Here is an 18253-nt window from a genome sequence, read left to right as displayed (position 1 = left end):
TTCAAATATACGGAAAAATTCTGTTGAAAAGTCCGAGCGAAACGTATTTGGTAGATAATTTAAATTTCTACTTGCTGTTCAAGACTCCTTCGAATGAAATATGTATTCGTGTACCAATAATCACGTACTTCTGCTGTAAGACACGTTAATAACTACAAGTATTAAAAAATAAAAGTAATAATAAATTATCGTTAATTTAAAATTTGTGTCGACTGTTTTTTATGTGTCAAATACATTTTAATCTATTTCTAATTTATTAATAAATATTGATATATTGCCATCCTCTCTCCTACTCTACATTCTTTATTTGCATATATTTGTTTATATCTTTCTACTGTGATAACATGTGTATACTAGGGATGAAAGGAATTATTAATAACATTATTAATACTTTCTTTCCCCTAGCCTAGGTCTAAAAGTCCAATTACTATCAATACCCATCCAAACGTCCGCGCGGCTCCCCCTGTAAACCATCGTGGTTAATTCTTGTTGAATTTGTCATGGCGGGGCGACTGCCCTGCATTCACCCTTATGTATCGTCCCTCTCTGGTAGCCCTTTAGTGTGTACTACGGGTAAGTATAGCAATACTATATTTTAGTTACAATATACAGGTCCAATATCGAATATATTCAAAATCTGTTATCCAAAAAATATAATATGATAAACAGATTTTTAATATACGCGAAAGTAGATATCCGACCCATATGGGTGATATCGAAATAGATGATGACCTTTTATCAGCCATCAATCTTCAGAGGAACCTGATATATAGACTCGTGTCCATATTATTCATGCCTAGTATACACCCACAGGGAAGACAAAGTTACTATTCCGTTTCGACCAATAAAAAAAAATATCTGCATTATATGTATTTAAATAAAGATTGTTGCATGAATTGTCTAAATGCATTATATCACATGTAGACATCGGTGATATAATAATATCGTATTACTAACAGTGAGACATAATGTAAATGCCAAAAGAATAAATGTAAATAAATATTTTTTTAAAACGCTGTTTTCTTTATTAAAATTAAGCTAAATATGATATTTACAATACAAAAAAATGTAGAATAATGTTGTTGAATGCTTAATGGTAATAGTATTTTTATATTTAACTACTAATGATATTTCAACAAACTTACATGTCGAGGGATGGACAGCAGTATTCATCTTAAAATATCAGCAAAACCTAACTGCGATCACCAACCCGCCTGTAAACGTGACAAACCCCTGTAGATGCAGATTTAAATCTTCGAATATTATTATTTTTATGTAGTCGAATTTTTTTACAAATAGCCACAAATTCCCAAAGAGTGTAGGCGTACAAAGTACTACGAATGCGAACAACCGAGGAAAAGAAATTTTTATTCCCTAACGGTTAGCCGCACTATGTTGACTCATCAAGATTTTTTTACATTACAACTTGTAACAGCTATTAAATTAGGAGCCACGTTACTGCAACTCCATTTTACCGACTTACAGTCTGATTCGCGTACGAATTCGTAAACTAGTACAAGAGTGCGCGCAAACCACTGAGTGTGTACAGAAACAGGTGCCTACATCCATATGTATTATATTCTGGTGTAAACCGCACCGTAAGGTATCGCCCACACCACACCATACCGAACGCTCGATATAACCACAATATCCTTGTAAATCTACAACCAAAAGAGGAAGGAATATAGTTGTTCCAAACACTTTCCATAGAATAAGCATTAAAACATTCTAAAGACATCACTAAATTTATAGAGACGACGTTAATTAATCTATTAAACTTCCAACTAAAAGTGCACTTAAGAGAATTTTATGTTGGGTCCTAAAATCATGTTGCTTAATCCCTCTCATATTACACACGTGATCGTGTATCTAATACTTACAAAATGAAAACGTAGTCTCGAAAGCAATGTCCAATATTTTTCCTGAGATAAGATACAAGCAATAACACCATTTTGTTTATGTTGACGTCGGTCTAGGGCCCGCGGGAGGTAAAGATCGACAAAGGCTCACTGGCTTACGAGAACTATCTGGTATTCAACAGGACCAGTTTTATTAGACACCCCCACCTCGCTCCTATTATGAGATTATGCATTGAAAAGTGTACGTTCTATATAATTCACGGTTCATTTTATACTGGATCTTAGTCAAGCGTGTGAAATCCAAATACTATACCCATGGGATAGATCCCTACTCAACAACCAATAGCAAGATACAGGAATGATAGACTGCCTAGGCTTACCTTTCTAGACCCTAATTAGTTTCGTAATAAATAATTTTAAAGGAGTTCATCTGAAACTTATTGCCAAATTTTGCGAAAAAATAAGTACCTACTTATTTTATTTTATATATCTTATTTTTCATGACGGTTATTCTGTATTAAAATAAAATATTAAACTTATAAGTTCAGCTTTCATTTACACATAGAACAACTAAAATAAAAATATGATATTAAAATATAATCTTTCGCAGAGAACAATAAAGAGTACATTCATCTAAATATGTACTAAAAACTCTATATCCAATAGACAACGGCATGTTACTTTCAGCTCGATCCATTTATTCCAGATCTTTACATCTGCGCTATTGTCAATCAACGACTCTTTACAATGGCCCTTTACCCGCAAACTATAGGTGTACATGTAAGTATAGTAATTCTATTGATTTCTCTGTGTTATCTATTTTTAGTGACTTTTCTTTCTGCTGAGTACAAGTCTTTTACTAACCTTTTGGATGGAACAAGAAAGAATAGGTGTCTACATATTAAAAGTTCGACTTAATTACTTATAAATACATATGTAAATACCACAGAACATACATATTTACATACTCGTAGTTTACATGGCGTATTCTAATCCCATTCGGTTGCTAACCCGGCTAACAAGCGTGGCAACTATTGGAAATCCCCCCCCCCCTTATGGAGGAGGCTTATGCCCAGCAGTGGACAGTTAACGACTAATATAATAATAAATTTTAATCCTAAAATAAACAGAGCTAGCACTATAAATACTGACTGGCGATCCAGCTCGGTTTCACACGGGTACATAGAATTTTGGAAAATACTCGCAAATAGTCTATATTATGCGCTGATAATGTAGCTTTCTAGGCGAAAGAATATTTAAAATCGGTTAAGAAATTTTTAAGTTTGACTTTCCATTACAAATAAATTTACACGCAATCAAATCTTCACTCTTTATAATATTCGTACATATAAGTGATAAGATAATGATACTTGAATTTAATGTTTATTTTTTTTTTTATAATAATATACAGAGAATACCCAAACCAATAAAAACAAACAAATATTTGTATTGTGCGTGCAGGGTTTGAGTCCGCGACCATCATTGCCTGAGGCGATACGGTAAACCGCTAATATATCTTCTTGATGTATGGCGATATGTTTTACACATATTTAAGTTTACAGCGTCAAATCGTTTACAAATATATTTTGTATTGTAACACTCGTTTTGAAATTCACTCTGTGAAAAAAAGACGGCATCTCTTGTTATTACAAAATTGAATCATGTTAATTTTACGATCCCATGACGACCTCTATCAATTATAAAAGGTAATTACCAAAATTCATACATAATTAAAGTGACAATAAGTGATAATCACATGATATTTCCACAAAAATAAAAATTATACAGTGTATTTCCTCCTTCTGGAAATCTTTTAAAAACAAAAATATCTGACGATTGTTATGTGACGTTCGAGAAATTCAAAGAAGTATTTTTGCATTTCTCGAACGTTGAACATTACTGACGTTTAAATTTATTCAGTCGAATGAATTATTAACTTCTTCTGCCTTCTGACAAATTTACTATCCATGTATCCATATTGTCTCACTATAATATTGACTAAACCCGAAAATAAATATTAATAAATTTTGGTTGCTCTTACTTGGAAGAAAAATCTGCTGCTAGTGCTTCGCAAAAAAAAAACGAGTATGCAACTAACTACGAATATAGATATACAAACTTTTTACTGAAAGTCACGCTGTTCCTTTGCCTTTCCCATTGTGGATAAAATAATACTGCTAGTTGTAACTACACGAATAAATTATTAATAGAGAAACAAAACTCTGCCAACAAAAGTAGCTAGTATTATTTGTTGTATATAAATTCAAGCAACAAGTAAAAACAAAAAATTAACAGAATAATAACCGCTAATCTAAATAAAAGTAGTTACATATATTTTATTATCTTTGTTAGTGTTCGCATAATGGCGGTGCTGCGAATTATGAATTATTTACATGTAAGTTAATTGCGAGCTCGCATAATACCCACGTATTATTTATTTAAACCTAAACGCTTACTAATTTAAACTGATACCTATTAGACGAAAGTTTACCATTCTGAGCAACATATTTAATACTAAACAAAATTAAACATTTTTTATTTCGTTTTCAACTTTATTAACATAATTAAATTGTGTTTTAAAAAAAATATTATTAATTGTATCGAACCTACTTATTTTGATTTAAAAACTGAACTACTGAATCGATTTTAATAAAATTTCTATGGAACCAATCTGTAAGTACCTACATCCTTTAAATAATAAAAAAAAATTCCTAAATCGATTTACAACTGATGGAGTTACGAGGTAATAAACAAAAAAAATAAAACCTAATTGAGAACCTCCTTATTTTTGAAGTTGCTTGATTATTTCATGCATGAAAAATTTAAAATCAACGATATATGTTTTAATTATAATATTATTTAGTAGTTTCAAGAAATACTATAATAATCTATGAACATTAAGTTTAAATATTCACGATGGATTCTCTATTTACAACTACTTTTGAAGTAAGTTATCTTCATAAATGTTTAAATGTACCATAAAAAATAATAGTTTGTAATCATAGCATTAAACTGACAGCGAAATTATATGTTTACCGATAAAACAATATTAATTTATTAATGTAGAATTTGGCCACAACAATATACTTTTGGGTACCGCAGTAACCCTGTGAATGGAGCAGATGTCGTGTCGACGACTCAGCTCGTAAATTGTTCAGCATGACGTACCTATAATAACCGAATATAAAGAAAGTTCGCTATTGTGCGGAAGCGGGTACAATTCTGTTATTACGTTACCCTTTTCAGCGCCCTCTGCTAATAATTTTCATTTTAATTTTAGTTTATTAACTCATTAATTTAACGGTAAACGATTTTTTTATTGTATTCCTATAACGATCTATTTAGTAGTGTTCATGGTGTAGTAATGAGCATGTTGCTTTGCGTAAATGAGGTTTTGGGTTCGATTACCTGTTATACCATTTTAAGAAATGTATGATGATATAGCGAAACTATATCAGTTTTAGTATTAGATCAGTTTTTTTAACGGGTTAAAATGAAATGGTAACTCTAACTGCATTATCGGTATACGCTGGCGGGGTACTAGTGTCTTTTTTTTATGGGTGAAAATGGAATGGTAACCCTGCCTGCGCTATCGGTATACACTAGCGGGGCACCAGTGAGGGATGATAGGTGAGTATGAAAGCAGGTCAGTTGGCCCATTGTGACGAAATCAATAAAACTTAATCACAATGGTTTCCAGGGGGAACCGCGTGGAAGTCAACCTGATGGGGTATATTGCTAACAATGGGGACGTTACACCCCATTTCTAACAATCCCTTTCCCCCCAGGGTACCAGTGTTAGATGATAAGCGAAGATAAAGGCAGGTCAGTAGGCCCATGATGATGAATACATCTGGAATTCAACACGATAGTTTCCAGGGGGAACCACTTGGAGGTCGACCTGATAGGGTATATTGTTAGCAATGGAACTGGTAGTCTGCATCACTAACAAACCCTTCCCCCGGGTATATTATATTCATTAATATACCCCGGGGATTGTGTGACCCCAGATGTTCGTTGCCTGGTTTTTTATAATAAAGGATTCATAGTGGATAATAATGGAATGGTAACCTCACCTGCACTATTGGCATACACTGGCGGTACTACATCAGTTAGCCTCTTGTGATGGATTCAACAAGACTTAATCCCGATTCTTTCCAGGGGGAATCTAGTAGAAACTGACCTGATAGGGTATACAATACAATATATAATGTATAGCGATGGTGTTTAACGTCTCCATTACTAACAATCCCTCTCCCCCTATATTACATAGGGTGCCCTAGTTTGAGGACCAGGCGCTTGATGTAATTGTATGGTACTTATTATATTAGTGTTTTTTAAATGAGAAAACTATCAATTCCAGTACTTTTCATATGTTGCACCTTAATTGAATTTAATATAATTACGCTGTCGTGCGGAAGCCTGTACACACAATTTTATTATTACGAGCGACCCTTTTCACGAGCATTATTTCATTAAAGTTTTGGTTTATTAATTAATTAATAATAATTTTAATTTAAAGAGATTATCAATTCCAATTATTATCAGCATTGAGTTGCTTTTGGTATTAAAACTATAATTTTGAAATAAAAACTTCTTGCAGTTGAGAACTACTTCTGTATTGGCTAAAATTAAAGTTTATTGATAAAATTAAAGAGATACTCATACCACTGGACACAGTCATCATTATAATATATACTATGAATATAAAAATCCATCAACACACATATAATTCATTAATTTGTTTTCTATTTTCAATGTCGTCACCATAACAAAAAAGTATCATAAAAATAAAATTTTATAAAAGTAAGGTCTGAAGTAAAAAGTAACAAAGTATATGTCGCTTTATTTTAAAATAAAAAACATTATTCTCATCATCACCATAATGAGAATATTTCAATATAATGATGAGCGAGTCTTGTAATATTGATATTTCTGCTTATAATTATGTCATTATTAAATTTTATTAATCGTAAAAATTATAAATATTAAATAGATTATTAGAAATTTTGATGATTAATTTTAACTTTTCATTATTAATTGTAGTAAATTAAATTGACATAAGTTATGTATTATTATTAAAATTTGTAATTTCAGAAACATTATGTGATAATAATGTTTGTATGCCCATTGACGGTAAAACATAGCGCTTTACATATCATACAACATCATATTTATAATTGTATCTATGTTTATACAAATAAATGACTGGTTGATTGATTGTTCATAATATTAATGATTATTATATTCAATAATCACGTCTCTCTCTACTTTTATATATACTCGTATTAATAGTCAATAAAAAAGATGTCTCTTCTCTTTCAAATAAAATCTCCGTCTAAATATTTACTCTTACAAGTATATATTATGAGTCATCATTACAAAACATGTCAATCTTACGTATTATCATTGATAGCGGTTATCCAGGCCCATGTCAATACTTCAATGTAAGTTTCATCGTCGGAGAATAACCAGCGCATTATAGCTACTAAACCTATTAAAATGTCGACTCAAGCTTGTCAATGTGACACAATAATACTGTAATAAATAATAATAGTAAGTAAAGCTTCCCTACAAGTACCCGGGATATAGGCCCCTGTTAATCTACGGAGGATCATTGTACTTAATCCGTGTTTATTTAACGCGTGGTAGCGGTGTGTAGTAAAGAACTTGTGTTTGGTTTGTTGTAACTTTTATTGTGTAGTGAAAATAAACATAACAGATATATTGTTATACTAAAATTAAAATCAAAAACTCCCTCGTTCTTAATACTTCCATTTATAACACTAGCTACAGGTCTTACTCTTTTTCTTTAGAAAGGTCACGTTTCAGAACACATCTCAAGACATCCTCATCTTTGAGTCATCTCTCGTAGACAGCAGCAAAGTGGATCAGTATCCTATATAATATCGGTAGGTACGTATGTATATTGTATGTTGGCTGTATATGTACATATATTGGAGTTTCATTCGAATACATTTAGCTGTTTAAACGTGTTTTTGAGTAACAAGATTCGTTGTTATGCTTGCTAGTTATTTTAAATGTATGTTATCTATCCCATGTTTAGCAGTAAACAGTTAAAGCTTAATATTTATTTATTTATTTATCTTTATTGCACAATGTTTAGCAGTAAACAGTTCTCTAAAGAAAGCTTAATATTATGATAATGATGAAAATTAATAATTTGATTAAAAAGTAATGCAAGTATTTAGCGTTCCATTGTTTCTGCAATGGGAGACAGGCGTGACTGATATATATGTATCTTAAATACACTACACAGCCTGCCTCTTAACACAGCCATGCAAACACAACTGCTTCACAATAGAAACACAAATGGGACAGATGTACCCAAGCAAACGACTTTTGTACAAAGTCTCCTTTTGGTAAACGTTTCGACGTGGATTGCACCACGTCGTAGTCACGACAGGAAAATTAACTATGTTTGCTACTGTCTACAAATAATTAAAATTACTTATATATTTCTAACCTCCCATGAGGGAGACCTATTTAGCAGTGGATAGTTATGGCCGATATGATGACGATATATTTTTGTACCGTTTTTTTTTAATCCATTGTTATATAACTAATAGCTTTGTGTAATGATAAAATATTAACTTTGCATTGATATTGTATTTACAATCGACTTGATTTCAACCGACTTCAAAAAGAATGAGTTTCTCAATTTGGTTGTATTTTTTGTTACCTCATAACTTTGTCAGTTATCAGATTTAGTGATAATTAAAGATTTGTAAAATTCTTTTTCATCTGAAGGAATATATTTATTGATTGGACCTATAGAAATTTTATTAAGAATGATGTAGTAGTTTAGTTTTAAAATTAAAATAACTGGTTTTTAAATCGACTTTTTTTGTAGAAAACAATCTTAAATTTTATTGTAATTGGAATATATTATGAGAGTCGCCGTGTGGTTCCGGCATAGAATGAACTACCTATTCTTTCCGCGTGGATATCGTACGACGCAACTAAGTAAACTAAATGGTCAAGAGATGGGCAGCAGCGTCCCTATTAAAACATCACCAAAGTCTTAACTGCGAGTACCAACTCGCCGGCTTAGCGTGTCAACTACTACCAAAAACCTCCTTATTGGGAGACTTATGTTCATTTCACAATTAATGGCTGATATAATTATAATAATAATGTGTAAAGACAACAAACAGTCATGATTTTTTTGCAATTTATATATAAACATTGCAATATTTGTATAAACTTTCACATTAACAGGATAAGCTGATAATTATATTAATTAAAGCTAAAAAAGAAGAAAAAGAACATTAAACTCACCTATATACCAAAGTTGATATCAAAGAGCAGCAGAACGATTAAAATATCTTTATTAGCCAGACGAAATTCTAGGAAATTCCACCCATTTCATATCTATGAAAAATGTCAGTAAAATACCCGCCAAATTACGTGATTCCACTGTTAAATGGCAATTTTGAGCGACATTGTCCTTTGAGTAGTCAGGGCCGGATATTGCGTGCACCGCGAGGTGAGACGTGACTATGGATTTAAATCATAGAGTGAACATGTCTAATATAAGAAAGTGCTTCTTTATCATAACTTTAAACCTCGACGCAAAAATAACGCTGTTATAAGGTTATCGTGTCTGTACTCGTATGTGTCATCCGTGGCATCGTAACTCTAAAATGGATGAATATTTATTTATTAAAATTTATCTATTTTTATTTATTTATTTAGAAAACAACAGATAATAATTGAAAATGTACAATGTATTATAGGTACGCAAGACATAAAACTGATGTCCTAAAGTGTGTTAACAAAACATGAATGGCATGCAGTTTAACTAAAATGAAATAAAATTTTAGGTTTTTTTGTTTGTAAGATGATTTGTATTAAACATCATGATGAGATGATTATGGTAAATTCATAAATAAGGCTCTCAAAGGGCGATTATAAATACTTCGCGTCGCGTAAATTATTCTAAGACGCTTCTTGATTTGAATTTGTTCTGCTCGATTTTAAAAGCCTTTTATTGTATTTCATATGGAATAAAAATCTTTAACTTAAACTTTACACATTTCATTTCCATAATTCATAATTTCGCTTTTACATTCGCTTGGAAATCGGTCTAATAAAGTATATTGCTAGCAATGATGACTAACTTCCTATTACTATCAATTCTTTTCTCCTTATTTCAGAGTATTTTTCCTAGAAGTTTATTGTCTAGTTTTAACATGGGATATGTCAGCTGGCTAACTATCAAAAATCACACCTTTGGCTGAGCCTTAAACAAATAAAAACTGAGTATAATTGTGAAACTATAGAAGACAACTCTTGTAAATACACCTCAGTAGTCACAGCGGACATAAACCGTGGCCAGGAAATTGCCATGTTACCTTTATATATCGCCAGCTTCATACTCCTTAGAAAAACAAGGTGCCACTCCGCGTCGGCCTTTTGCGGAAATGACTTCAATTTGCGAAGCGACGGATTAGTTACTTGCGCGGCGTGACAATATTTCGGTTACACGTTTTATATGTATAGGTAAAGTAAATCCAGTTATTAAATATATATATTTCTATATAAAATGGATACATATAAATGAATGCATATTTTTTTTTAAACTCAAATATGGCATATATTTCATACAAACTTTTTTAAATAGAAGTAACACAGGCTAATCAACACTAAATAGCTAAAAATATACTAAATAAAAAACTCAAAAGATCATAGTATAACTTAGATTTTGTTTCAAATGCCACCAGCTTCAAACTTAATTAATAACACAATAATTTTGAAATATAATTTTTATACTTTAATTATATTTCTTTAAAAGATAACAAACAATAAATTGATAAGTCTCTCTAATCATAAATACATGTTTTGTATCATAAAGTCTTAGACTAAGCAAGCCACACGATTTAATCATTACTTTCCAAACTTTACGTTAAATATCATACTTCAATATATAGATACATTACCTATATATTTATTCATATCTTACTTGATATGAAATGAGTACTTTATTGTAAAACTGCTATTGTCAAACTTTACGCTCTTAGCTACAGTGCGAAATAAATGAAATATACGTATATGTTATAACATATAAATGTATGTACTTTGGATACATGTATTAATGTAACTGTTTATTGTTTGCAAGAAGTGTTCCAAATAATCTGTTGTAATTATTTCCAGAAGTAATTAACAACTTCGCTTAATGAAGTTAATATTACGTCGTCATTATTAATTTTACACACCACTGTCATTCCTGCTGCTATAAATTAATCGCACGAAATAATTTGTGTTTTAATCTCTATTAATCTTGAAAACACGACACGGTAAAAAGGTAGACGACGAAATAAATTGCTTCACCTAAATGAGAGACGTAACTTTATTCACTTAGGGTTTTTTTAATAAGAGGCCCAGATGATTCTTTGAAGTGGAGCTGTAAATTTAATATAATTGCTAAAAGAAGAAAAATGTCTTAATACCCAGGGGCTCGTTTAGGCAGCCTCGAAGGGTAGTAAAGTTGCGCCCTTGTCACTCACTTGTCTGTGCCACGCAGTCAGCCGCTGTATTAGCATGCAAATTGATGGCCTCACGATTTATAGCCTTTAAACCTTATTTTGGAGAAGACTATTTGTTTTCTAGAAGCACCACTCGCCATAAAAAATACAGGCGAAATTGAAACCTGGACAGACTGTACAATACTCGCTAATTTTGCATTAAAACTTGAAAGTTTAGACAACAGTACAAACGAAGGTAATTTATTACGAGGCGGGCGTTCGGTACAATATGATGAAATATAAATGAACAAAATTGTGAAGTTCTGTGGAAGGCCCGTTCCCGGATCACGTTGAAAGGGTTTAAGTGTTCCTGCCGAAAGCGTTTTAGCTTACGGATAATGTGTGAGCACCCGTGACTGTATAATTTTGTATTCTAAATTCTTTGTATTAAATAACAGGCCAGCAGACGTGTTTTATATGCTTTTCGTAACTAAAGATAAATAAACTGTAATGATGTCTGCGTTCCTTAATTTTATTATAATTGTATAAAATATTATAAAAGTAAAAATCAATGATAACCACTTTTTTATACTATTGAAAATTATTTACTATAATATAATCACGATCCATCTTTTTAAAAATGGTAACCATCGCCTAGAATAAACAGCACTATAAATATCATAGTATATACAGTCACGCCCATAGTATTCTTCATGCTTTACCAATTCTGATACCTTATTCCTAAGAATTAAGACTACCATTTGCCATTATTCAACCACAGCTATTGAAAGTACAGCTGTTTAGCGGCAAAAATAAGAGTGTATCAGAGATATCTTTATAAATTATATTTATAATTTTTGGTATTTGCGTATTTAAAAATTTCAGGGCGTTTATTACAAATTTATGGCAATCAATTTAAAACCGGAAAAGAACCAAAACAAAGATCAACCAAATAAAAACCAATTATTAAGGTAAAAAGTATTTATAGACCGTGAAATCGAAATTATTAACTTCTTTTAAGGGATGGTACTAGCAATCAAATAGAATGATTCTCATAAATAAACATAGATCAATAAATGACAATGAGATCTGAATCTTCCATGCTAACGTGACGAGTCCAGTTATCAAGTCTGTACAGAAGACGCTACAGTTTTTGCTGTTTTGAATTTTTAATTGACGAAATTTCTATTCATGGGTTATATATATATTTTTTTTTTTTTCTACAGCATAGATTTATAGATTCTTAATTTCACGTACGGCTTTTTTTTTATACCACTGAGGTGGCAAACAAACATACGGCCTTGGGAAAACCTCGATGATATTCCACAACCTGAGTGTTCCGTAAACCGCGCAGTACGCGAACATTGAGGCTGTAGGACATGAGGATGAATTCCTGCAATACCAGAGGTATAACGCGTGCATATTGAATAATTCCTCTGTCGACAGGCCACGCAGTGAGGCAAAATCTCTCCTAAGACTTAAGGGTTCGATACCGCTTGTGAGCCTGGGATCACGGCTAACCATTTCGTTTACACCTATATAAAAATAGAGACTTCATACATAGACTGTCTACATAATATTAATTTACGTATCTTGATTTTTCTTCTAAATTTAATAACATTATGGTAATATATATTACATCACCCACAGCGCGGTATCAGAGATGTTTCTTTCCACGACGGCTCAGGGTATGAAATGAGCTCCCTGTCTAGGTTTTTCCAAGAGACTACAGTACCATATTAATTGTGTATACAGTACAAATACTTTTGAGTGCCTTTCTAAATTATTTTAAATAAATGATTATTATAATCAAACTTACTTGTTTGTCTAAGTGGATATCCATATTAGACGCAAGGTACAATACGAGATGAATTAGATCATCCTTATTGAAATTATCAAATGTCAAATAAACATTAGGTTATCATGCAGTGCATCTTACAGAATAATCTCTTAATTTTGTTGAATTAATTTCACGAATGCTTGGAAGAAAGAGCGTGCTTGTTGACTCACATCGCAGTAGAAAGTTACGCTTGTCGCATCATTTTGTCCAACAATTTCTCTAAACGAGCAAAATCCAATATACAAGCGGTAACGACGAAACGTGTTTTTTTTGTTTCGTTTCATCATTGATTAAAGTGAAATCGTCCTTAGTTGTCTAAGACGATTTCTTTTGAGGAAGTAAAATTTTACTAGTACTTACATACCACCAACATGCTAATGTTTACAATTTTCACTTATGTAGGTAATCTGCAATGACTCTCTTATTAGGTAACATTTTATCATAATAATGAATAAAATGGGTTAAAATGACATTCACTTACTAGTATTTGTAAATGCAAGACCTACTACCAAATGATACCTTTTTTGGGAGGGTCTTTTTTTTTAAAGAGTAAAAATGAAATAGAGACTATCTGCGATATTAGTATATACTGGCAGGATACCAGTGAGGGATAATAAGCAAGGGTGAATCAGATCAGTTGGCCCATCGTGGCGAATTCGACAATAATAAACCACGATGATTGCCAGAGGAAACCATGTGGAGGCCGACCCGATAAGGTATATGCAATGGGGTAGTTAGACCTCATTGCTAAGAAAACCATTTACGTGAAAAAGGGAAGGGAGTTGTTTATAATGAGGACGCTAGTCCCCATTGCTAGTAATATCTGTCAGGTCGACCCTCACGTGGTTACTCCTTGCAAGCCCTGACTGAAACTCGCCAGTGCACTAACATAATTATCATTATTGAATCCACGGGAAATTCAGCTCTATGAGGATATTCATTCTTATGAATATACTATTCTCTTTATTATATACCTACAAAAGAAACATACAGATAAGTGAGATGTCATTTTCTTTTCTACATTTGCACAAAGAGACATGAATTGGGGCATCGATTCATATTTAAATATTGAAAGACGTGACGACCGCACTTGAGCCGTACACGTCATGCATAAAGTCACAGGAGATTTAGGAGTTAAAGAGATCCACATACTAAACATAGCGTAAGAATATATTTGCGCTTAAATTGGTCTATTTTGTTTTCTTTTTTTTTTTTTGCTACAGAATGTTTACATTGTCTCGTACAAGGACAAAACTGCTATGCATGATAAAAAGCTTTGAAATTTTAAACAAGATCCGTCTTAAACTTTAATTATCATTAAGAATAGATTCTAAACATTTTTAATTAACAAATTATATTTCATTAATAAGTAATAATTAAAAGAATATATAAATATATTAAATACTATATGTTATATATTAAACTACTAGAGCCAGTCATAATATTTTTACCACAATGCCAAAAACTTTATCCTCACCTATAACACAGATAATATAATACTATACTAGTACCTATAATGTCTTACTGATATCGTGTTAGTGTATACTAACAGCGTAGGTGAAGTTGTTTATCTGCTTTCATGAAAAAAATAATAATAAATGCCATCAGGTAAACATCAATTTCGTTAATTCTGGTACTTTCATAAATATCTATGAGTAAAATGTATCCTAAGGTACCTTTGGATATAATAAAATTAGTGGCGAAGAACATAAACTAACCCTAAATAAACATAAGCGTTTTTCCCTCTCGTTCTAATTATGTAACTGCGTAACAGACGTTATGTCCTTGCGTGGTGTTTACAGTAGGAGGCAAATTGCGGGTCGCAATTTTATTAGGGAATAAAATAAAAAATAACTGCTCGACATTTCCCCACGTTTTACTGGACGACAATTAACCTGAAATGGTGTATTTTGAAATTAAATTAATAAATTAAAAAGATATAGAGTTAATTAGTAGGCAGATATAAATTTGTATGATGTAGTATAAAATGAATAATTAAATTACTAATGAGTACTTTACAGCATAGGTGGAATGTTTATTTTGATAAGTTTCCCGAGTAGACGATAAGGTATTCTCTACTCGAGAGCTTTCAAGGAAAAGAAATAATTAAAATTATTAAAGCGTTATAAAATAATACCAACAATCTTTTTTTTTATAACACAGGGGGCAAACGAACATGCGGCTCACCTGGTGGTAAGTGACTACCGCCGCCTATGATCACCCACAACACTAAAAACATTGCAGGTGTGCTGCCGGCCTTTTAAAAAGGATTATGCTCTTTTCTTGAAGGTTATCTTGTCGTATCGGTTCGAAAATACTGTTGCTGGAAGTTAATTCCAAAGAATGGTTGTGCGTGGAATAAAGTGCCTTGAAAAACGCACGGTGGAGGACCGCCAGTCGTCCAGATGGTTCCGATGAAATTTTAGTTTATGGCGGGTAGTACGATGGTGAAAATCAGCAGCAGGTATCCATTCGAACAATTCCTCAGAGCACTCCCCATAATAAATTCGATAGAAGATCTAGATTTAACATTCCATTGAAAAAAAAAGAACAATAAATAAGGTCTACGCGAGACCGTTTGTATATGACTTCACTTTGATTATTTACTGTACTTCTTATTTTTATAAATAGTGTATAAGTAGTGTAATACAATAAAAGGTAAAACAAAATTATCTAAATACAATTATTGAATATTGTCGCATAATGGAGCACATAACGAGCATAGAAATAGTAGCGCTACCTTACAAACTAAATAACTATACCAAAAGACTGCACAGTACGGCATTTATTGTCAAATTAATTAAAGTACTTAATCAGGCGCACTTAGAGTCTAGTTATATAATAATACCCTACTATTTCGATAAATTCTGAGTAAGCACTGTGTACATATTGTCTTATTTCTAAATAGATTATTGGTGATTTTATATACACACATCATATAATATTATGGGACCGTATGTATTATTAATTATTATATGTTTACGTTTAAAAATATAGCTATAGGAGACGTTCCATCGAGGCATCAATCATTTGTCAATTATTATCTCAATTATCATTCGGACCGTATTCAAAACATGGAAAATGGTGAAAAAGATGAATGTTATAGTTGTTGTATTCTAAACTTACATCTAACGCTCACACAGTGGGGTTTATACTCGTATTTAGTTGGATTTTAAAATTATTTTATACTATTTTTTATCTTCAATTTCGTCCACATGACCAGGATATGTTCATTGACGGGAATAAAAAGTACCTTATGTTCTTCTCCATCCCATATAGCATATGTATACCAAATTACATACAACACTGAGAAGTTACACTTTCATATTTATAATATTAAGTAAAAATATTAGTTAGAATTATATTTTTTTACCGCAGCTTAGAATGGCAAACAAACTGACGGTCCACCCGGTGGAAAGTGGTAACTGTCGCCAATAGGTGTTTCGCTGACGATACCCCCCCCCCCCTCCCTTCCTCTTTACTATTCCTGAGGACTAAGGTGTTATACGTCTGTATACTGTAAATTCTAAAAACTGTAGATATTGCGAAAGCCTTTGATCGGGTGTGGCATAGGGCACTAATCTCAAAACTACCTTCGTTTGGGTTGCCTGCGAGATTGTGCATTGGGTCGCCAGCTTTCTTAAGGAACGTAGCATTAAGGTCGTAGTCGACGGAGCATGCTCTGACTTAAAACCTGTGAATGCTGGTGTCCCGCAAGGCTGTGTACTATCTCCAACACTGTTTCTTCTGCATATCAATGATATGTTACAGATCAGTGATATTCATTGTTATGCGGACGACAGTACAGGAGATGCATTATACACCGGTCATGCAAAGATCTCGCGGGCACATACCGATGAGCTCCGGAACAGACTTGTGTCTGAAATCGAAACTTCACTCGATAAAGTTTCGATCTGGGGTGAACGCAATCTTGTTCACTTTAACCCTTCTGCGCGTTCACCGCAAAAAAGACACCGTTTGTCGTATCACCTCACTTTCAGGGCACTTCCCTTGATAATAAGTCGAGTCTGGGGATTCTTGGCGTCGATATATCTAGCGACGTCCAGTTTTGCGGTCATCTGGAGGAAAAAGCTAAGATAGCTTCCAAAAAGTTGGGGGTGCTCAATAGGGTGAGACGGTATTTCACGCCAGAAAACCGCCTGAAACTGTATAAAGCTCAAGTGAGGCCACACATGGAATACTGTTCTCACCTGTGGGCAGGAGCGCCACAGTACCAACTTCTTCCGTTAGACCGCATTCAAAGTCGGGCAGCTCGAATTGTTGACGATCGGCGTCTTACTGTCCGGCTCGACCCACTGAAACTGCGTAGAGATGTTGCATCTCTGTGCATCTTCTACCGAATTTATCATGGGGAGTGCTCTGAAGAATTGTTCGGATTGATACCTGCTGCAGATTTTCACCATCGTACAACCCGCCATAAACTAAAATTTCATCCCAACCATCTGGACGAGTGGCGGTCCTCCACCGTGCGTTTTTCAAGGCACTTTCTTCCTCGCACAACCACTCTTTGGAATCAACTTCCAGCAGCAGTATTTCCGAACCGATACGACAACATAACCTTCAAGAAAAGAGCATATTCCTTTTTAAAAGGCCGGCAGCACACCTGCAATACCGTAGGTGTTGTGGGTGACCATGGGCGGCGGTAGTCACTTACCATCAGGTGAGCCGCATGCTCGTTTGCCCCCTGTGTTGTAAAAAAAAAAAAAAAAAAAAAATTCACTGTCGTATCCCACCCTTCAAACCCAAACACAGCTATTACACAACTTCTTCAAAGTAAAAACACGAATGGAACAAAGGTACCCAAGCAAACGACTTTTGACTCTGTTAAACTCTATTTTCAGGAAAATGATATTGTGTTAAAACTCGATTTTTTTTTATTTAACATTAATGATTTTATTTTAATAGTGCTATATAAATTCTATTGCAGTCATATATCTATGATACTGTAGTGTTATTATCTGTTCAGTTATTAGACATCAAAAACTGGGGCGGTATATGAAAACCTGCTATTCCCGTGAATGGTGTATAAAGTTTTATGAGCGATG

At 33.0% G+C, this 18253-nt stretch overlaps 1 pseudogene; it reads left to right on the top strand.

The window, feature by feature from the left end:
• Positions 1 to 13862: 13862 nt before the first annotated feature.
• LOC113519044 (uncharacterized) overlaps positions 13863 to 18253 on the top strand; it is a 71175-nt pseudogene continuing 66784 nt past the window's right edge.

This window comes from Galleria mellonella, unplaced genomic scaffold (genome assembly GCF_026898425.1).
Source record: "Galleria mellonella isolate WM207_F2 unplaced genomic scaffold, CSIRO_AGI_GalMel_v1 utg159, whole genome shotgun sequence".
In the NCBI taxonomy this organism is placed as follows: domain Eukaryota; kingdom Metazoa; phylum Arthropoda; class Insecta; order Lepidoptera; family Pyralidae; genus Galleria; species Galleria mellonella.
The sequence above is the reverse complement of the archived record's forward strand: the minus strand, read 5'-3'. Positions and strand labels throughout refer to the sequence as shown.